Raw genomic sequence first — 7,935 nt, 5'->3', positions numbered from 1 at the left:
ACTTGCGTCAACTTTTCCACAGAAATTAGCAAACAGTGGAAAATATACCCCAAAAAGTCCAGTTTACGTTTTAGACATTTTCAGGCACCCTATTCAAAATTGGTCAAAAACAGGACAGAGGGCAGCTCTCATGCAGCAAAATGCAAACACAATACAAATGCACTGTTGCACTTATGTGCAGGCTTTTAGTTCCATGTTTCATAGACAGATATTCTGGTTTAGTGTTTCTGTTGCTGAGATGAATATATGTAGAACATATGCTTTCCACAGTTATCAGAAGGAAATTGGTCCCCAAAGCGCCTGTGCTTTGGGTGCATAATACACTTTGGAGGAACCAATTCCCGGACACAATTCCCTCACGCTGGAATCCCCCACGGAAGTGCGCCAGCTGCCAGGTGACTTCCAAGTGCCCAGAATGCCCGTCTGAAACAGGCATTGGGCCCCTGGACGATTCTAATCAGGGGCCTAACGCCTGTTTCAGGTCACTGAGACGTAGTAATTCTGAATTTTCTTTCTTCAAAACTGAAAAGTAAGAAAATAAGTTTTTTTGAGTGAAATATACAATTCACATTGTTGAACTGAAATTTAGACTAAAGCAGTTTAATGACTGAGACATAGAACGTTAATGTTGCTAGATCCACACGCACGAATGTACTGATGACTGGCAATTAAACGTACATTTGGGCAAGAATCCCAGATGTGATGTCAGAAAATTTAGTCACATAATAAAAAAAATTGCTGTTTAATGACTCAATAAAGTCTACTCGTATCCTCAGGAAGTGGAATGCAATCATCTAGTGCTGTCACAATAAAGGAACTTTTTTCTTGATCCTCTGTGATACGTAGTGACTGTAACTTACTAAAGGAACTATGGGCCAGAAGTTCCTGCAACAGTGATATTGGTAAGTTAGACATTTGTGCGCCCCAAATTTAGTGGCAGTTTTACGCCAAAATGAGTTGGTTTCCCAATTAGAATAGGACTCAGCATAGCGATGAATCATAAACGGCGCAGCCAATGGTAAATGAAATCAATTCCGATTTCTGATCACTTGAACAATATTGCTTTATTTATCCACTTAAACAAACTATGAATATGTTTCCAAAATTTGACCCATACACTTCCAGATGAACTCATTAAAAGTAAAAAATGAGGAACATTAAAATTACTATTGCCACAAAAAATAACTTTACCGCTTGGTGGTCCACTGTTATATACAACTCAAAATACAGGTCTTCACAACCAAACAAAAAAGTACCCAATCTTAAACAGGGAAGAGGGATGGTTAAACTTCCATATATTTACATAAAATGGTCCTAGTTATGTTTAAGGAGATCTTACAGAAGCAAATCGTCCCAGTAACATATACGGCCCCAGGGCAGCAAACTGCACCTCAGGAGAGGAGGATGATGGTCAGGATTTTCAAACTTCAGAGGTCCGAGCAAGATGTCTCTTTGATGATACAGAAGAAGCATGCTCTGCTGCAAAGACATGCAAGATCAAGTACAAACATTCGATAAATCAAACATTGCTCCTTTGAGCACACACGGAGCCAGTTTTTCTAGCCGCAGGTGCAAAATTTCCCACCCAACTGCTATTACAGATGCTGATGATAAATAATTAATGCGAGCATTGGAAATATGTTTAAAACAACAAATCACATCACTGCCTAGCCACCAGCTAAGTGGCAGCAGCGATCAAAGCAGCATTAATTCAGCAAATCCGCGATCATCATTGATTTCAATGGAGGGGCGGAGCGATTATAATTAACTGATCACTGTTTCAGTGAGGGAAACCGTGGGGTGGTACAGAGGTCCCAGGAAATTATGGGATGGCGCCACTAATGACGTAGGTCACTTCATAATTTCCTAGAATTTGCACACTAGAGTAATTGTCTACACTGCAGATGCACTAAAAAAACTGGAGTAATGATCTAATTGCTCTTTCTAGGATTTCACTGTGCACAAAATAGCTGCCATATTTACCTACCTAACAGTAACTTCCATTTGTTCGTCCATTGTGTTCTGCCCTAGAGTAGGTCCTAATTCAAGTCTCACATATGAGATTCTTGAGGCACTTACTAGGGAAGAGTAGCTGAGGTAGTTTCCCGTTGCCTTCCTCATGGTTTATATCTTGGGAGTACCTTCTAATAGGTGGACTGAAACCAAGGCTAAAAAGCCACACCTGTCTTTCATGAAGGAGCAGGGAGAGTAAACCACACCCATTAGACATAAGTACCCCCGTTGCATATCAATTCAATATTCAGAGCCGGTACTCCTCTTGCCAGGGTTGTCTGGAGTGGGGCCTGAACCAACCCTTCTGACTCCAAGGCGGGAATGCTACCACTGAGCCAGTGGTCACTCTGTCGGGACGTGAGTACCCCACTGGAAGACACCCAGTATTTAGAGACCATATTCTAGTCTTCATTCACTGGCGCGTCAGTCACTTCATTGCAATTCAAAAACAATTCATTATGCATGAAGTGCTTTGGGATGTTTCTGAGGGATGTGCTAAGGCACTAAATAAATGTCCTTACATTTTTACCTTCCATGTCAGAACACTAGGCATTTAAACTGATGCAAGAACACAGTAAAATTTCAGGGGAAATTACACAGATCTGGGATCAAACTCCAAACTTTTTGTGTGTCATTGTTCTGATAAGAACTGATTGAGACAGATAAGCTGAGGTTTCCTGTCTGAAAACCGACCTATGAACAGGGTATTGAACTGAAAATCAAACATAATCTCCATGCCAATTGGTGTGGTGCAATCCATTATTAACTAGCCTGCTTGCCCAGATTATTTCCAACATTTCCTGATCCTCCTTTTAAACGGTCTCTTTAATTCCTCCATTACAAGATTATTAGGATAATTAGAGTTCATGCCCTTTATGACCATTTAGAGACATTAACTAAATACTTGGAGATTATCTTAGGCACAACTGTGAAGATATTCAATACTTAGATATATACAATAAACATTACTGTACAGAATATTCTTCTTTCACAATGACTCAATTTCCACTGATTCCTTGCATTACCTGAAACTATTTTCCTCCACTAATAATACACATAATTAAAAAGTATCACCAAAAATACTTTACAAAGACTGTGGGAGATGAGCGAGGGAGGGAGACTGTGAATGATTTCCTATAAATGCTGAACATTCACATTAAATAGACAAGAGATTTTCCATCAGTTTGGCACAAATAGTCTGCATATTCTTTAATGTTTCCAGTGTGACAGATTGAAGAATTTGAAATAGTGGAGAATGTATTATTATTCCTCCACTAACTATGTGTATTATTAGTGGAGGAAAATAGTTTCAGGTAATGCAAGGCATCAGTGAAAATTCAGTCATTGTGAAAGAAGAAAATTCTGTACAGTACATGTTTATTGTATATATCTAAATATCAAAAATCTTCACAGTTGTGCCTTAGATAATCTCCAAGTATTTGGTTAATGTCTCCCAAGTTCTTTCATGACATTTTGACACAGCTAGCATTGCTTGCATGTGTGGGTGGTGAGCATTTGCTGTAATATGAAAATGTCCTGTCTCAAGCAACATATCATATTTTAGCATGTAGAAAAAGTTAAATTCTGGCCACAGAAATTTAAACTTAAATGCAGCACCACCTAAACAAACGGACCTGGAACTGTTGTAGTTAATCATTGATCTGTTAATGTTTGAAAAGCATGAATATTGCACCATTGATCTAGAAATTGGGCATTTCATTTTTTGCCCTTTTTATTTTTCTCTTGGCATTTTATATAACCCTCAGAAACTTATCGTTGTCTGACAAAGAAGGAACGCAAATATCCCGCATTTAGATCTCCGTCAATGTTGTTCCAAAACGAGGTATTAGGAAGCGCACAATTGAAACTTATGATTGACTCATTCACCAATGTTGTTTCCCTATAGGTTGTAAATAGTAAGCAATTTGTTAGCTTATCTTGTTAATGGATAAATACCTTACACCCATTGGGCCTGATTTTACCAGGGGTGCGGGTTCTCGGCGGGTAGGCCAGCGGGTGCGTTGAAAACGCGCCCGGTGAAATTAGTGGGTTGCCCGCGCGATCGTAGCAGGCAATGCACTAATTGGATCCACTTACCTGCTCCTCCGGGTTCCCCGATGCTGATCTGCGCGTCGGGCGGGCTGCGCATGCGCAGTAAGATCTGTTAGCTGGAGGCGCTCTATTTAAAGGGGCAGTCCTCCACTGACAGATGCTGCCACAAACAGCAAAAATTACAGCATGGAGCAGCCCAGGGGGAAGGCTGCTTCCAGTTTAATGGTGCCTCACCCCAGGTATCATTAGATGGGGTGAGGAGGAGGGGGAGGACAGAGATCTTCCACCCGGCGGGCGGGAGGAAGCGGCCTGCCTCTGCCACCAAGAAGGCCTGGCTCGAGGTGGCAGAGGGGGTCACCTGCGCCACCAACATATCGCCCACCTGCATACAGTGCAGGAGGCGCTCCAATGACCTCAGTAGGTCAGCCACAGTGAGGACACGTAGTCTTTCCCCTACACTCCATCTGCCACGACACTGCCCCCACCCCACATCTCCTTCGGTACTGCCAACACTACTCTGTCACATCACCCCTCATACCCACTCAAACCTCATCCTCATCTTACCTGCACCTACTCACCTCGCGAGTACTCACTCCGCCACTACCACGCAACCCAATCCTCATACAATCTCATGGCTCTATCCCATACTTACCCTCTCGTGCATCTCTCTCACGGCCAGCCTCACTCAACCTGCCACCACCTGTGCTGCAGCCACAGGGCATGCATCACATATGTGCAGTAGGCAGCGTAAGGCAAACGTGTCGTGAGCATGAAGGGGATGCACAAGGGTGTTTGAGGGTTTGTCATGGTTCTTACTTCTATTGAATTAAAGAACAACTCACATCACACATTATATTGGCACCACTACTGCCATGTCTTCGCGAATCCTGTCCGGTTTGTGCAATAATGCCCGCTCCTGGGTATCCCTATGAGGACCCACCACTGATGCCACCCAGTGTGTCACTGCAGAGTGGGTGTAGGTGTATTTGCAGGGCTCTTCTGCGCAGACGACTGAGAGACATCGGGGATGTCCCCGGTTGCAGCCTGGAAGGCTGTGGAGCAGAAGTTCGGGAGGGCAGTGGTGACTTTGACAGCAACAGGTAGGAAGATGGTGCACGGGCCAGCCAGGAGCAGCTCGGTATGAAAGAGGCTGCAGATGTCCACGGCTACATGTCGATTGACTCTGAGCCTCCGTGTGCACTGCTGCTCAGAGAGGTCCAGGAGGCTGAGCCTCGGTCTGTGGAACGTGTGGCGAGGGTAGTGCCCTCTGCGACGCATCTCTGTCTGCAGTTGCCCTCCCTCCTGCTGTACAGGTGGATGTGTCACAGCACTCTGTTGTGGAGCTCCACGTGTCAGAGGTGGACGGCGTGAATGGCGAGGCTGGTGGGGCTGGTGATGCTGTTCGCCCTCCGAGGAGGTTATGACTGCAGCTACGCCGGCCCCCATCCACAAGATGTACATCTGAGGGGGTCCACAAGGTAGGTACATGTCTCCGGACCCCGGGGTAAGTGTGCAGGTTGGTGACTTCGACCATCAGGAGGAGGGTGGTGGAGGCCAAACTTTGTCCCAAGTGACCGAACGGCCTCCTGCAATGGCTGAGGGTCTCCCCCCCGCCACCTGTCAAATGGACCTTTGCAGCTGCCACAGGCTGATGGCTGCAACACGTCCATTTCAACTGGGACTGTTTCCCCCAGTGTGTGAAACAGTCCCATGTTTATCCAAAATCACACACAGTCCCTTAATCAGGTCAGTTAATGACCTGAACAAGCAAAGTAAATACACTCAAGTGGCATCCCGCTGGCTTTAATTGCCTGCGGGATTCCCACCAGCGGGGGCTGCGCATGCACCCCCGCACGTTAGCGCGGAACCTGGAAGTGGGCGGGATCGAGGCGCGATCCGGGATTTTCGGGGCCCCCCCGCCGAGAACGCACCCGGTAGCGGGTGCTAAAATCGGGCCCATTGTGTTTGGGTTTTGGTGGGTGCGTAGGGGGAATAAGAAATAAGAAACAGTTTTACACTGACCAAAAAAGAGATAGTAAATAAAAATATTCAGATGTACTAGGGTCTGGTCCCATGAGTCTAAAGTACAGGTTATAAAGTAAATGATGTGATTTAGCAAACTGCTGTACAGTGTAACATATATAACTGTGCAGTTTTTAAAATGTTTAGCTACAGCTGCCATTTATTCAGATTTTGCCGTGATTGCAAACTTCTACTAAATACTGTTCTTCGGTACTGAAAGATGCCTCTTTCCACACACACTTTCCAAACTAAAGAGATCCACTGAGTCCCCTTGAACCGTGTACCATAACTGTCCAGTTGGAGCTGAAGAACAGCACCCAGAGTGATCTTCTTCTGATTTTTCTTTCCTCCTTGTGGAAAAGTACTTGGCTGTTGCTCAATGACTCTGAGCAAGGACACTGCTGTTTTCAGGAGGTCACAGTGTGGGGATTCATAGGCATGAACATGTTCCCTGCTACACCTGCTGCCAATTTCAGTAGCTATTTCAAGTATTGCTGGCTCTTTAAGCAAAATGTAAATTGAGTACTGTTATACAACTGACTGTCTCCCAACGCAGGCATACTTTGTCCATATACTTGATATGGGGAAATGCCAGATAGCTTTACCATGGCAGATTTTCTGAAGCTGCTAAAGCTTTTCCTTATCTGCCCCCAGATGCTCTAAACTGTTGACATCACATTGACGCTTTCTGCTCCCTCTCCTCCCCCGCTATGCAGCCTAAACTGCTCTCTCGTGGGGTGTGCTGCAATTCTACATGGAGCAACCTTCCTTTTGCCCCACTTCATGCCGCAACGTCTCCACTGCTGTATCTATGAATGGTGAGGCTCTTGAACAGCACTACACTATTGCTCACCTCCAGAAGATTTGCAGATTCTGTTCAATGTCTCTGCTTCCAGTCTGCACCTCCCCTTTAAATGGCAGCCACAACTCTTTAAGAGCTGCACTAAAGATTCTGACCCACATTGAGGGGGATCCCAGCAGATAGCCTAATCCAGGCTAAGAATTTGCCATGAACAGTTAACATGTCTAAAGGGTTTGACAAGGTCAACTGTGCATTATTCATGCAGGTACAAAGCCCACTATGAATTGTTATGTTCCTTCTATAACTATTAGAATACAATATACATAAATGTCCGTGTTAGTTGTAAACTATCTGGACTAATGCACTCAAAAGTGCCCTCTGTGCATTATGAATTTGATCACTTAGATAGAATATTTGTCAAGAGTGATTAAAATATTACATTATGAAAGCTTCCTTACAATGGCAATAAAAGCTTCAAAACTCAGCAACTTGTATCCTGTTCTGCAATAAGTCCTGCTCACCTATCACTCCCATACTTACTGAGCTACTATGGCTCCCTGTCTCTCAACACATTAAATTTAAAATTCTTGCGCCTTCTTCAAATCATTCCATGGCCTCACCTTACTTTGCAGCCTCCTCCAGTCTTGCATTCCCTCCTGCAGCTTTCAGTCCTTCAACTCTGACCTTTTGTGCATCTCCCCCTACTTTTAGCACAACGTTGGTGGTAGAGCTTTCAGCCACCTCAGTCCTACTTTCAGGAACTTCTGCCATAAACCCCTGCACTTGTCACTGCTTTAACTTTAAAATTTTGCTCAAAACCCATTTCTTTCACAAGCTTTCGGTCACCTCTCCTATCATTGGCGTCAACTCATTTTATCTTTTTATCTTTTTTCTTCTTTCTATATAAAGTGTTTTGAGAAGTTTTCTACATTAAAGGTCCTGTCTAAAGACGTGTTGTTCATCTTCCGGATGAGACGTTAAACCGAGGCCCCATCTGCCCTCTTAGGTGGATGTAAAAGATCCCATGGCACTATTTCGAAGAAGAG

Source organism: Heptranchias perlo, chromosome 27 (genome assembly GCF_035084215.1).
Source record: "Heptranchias perlo isolate sHepPer1 chromosome 27, sHepPer1.hap1, whole genome shotgun sequence".
In the NCBI taxonomy this organism is placed as follows: domain Eukaryota; kingdom Metazoa; phylum Chordata; class Chondrichthyes; order Hexanchiformes; family Hexanchidae; genus Heptranchias; species Heptranchias perlo.
This window is presented reverse-complemented; position numbering follows the sequence as displayed.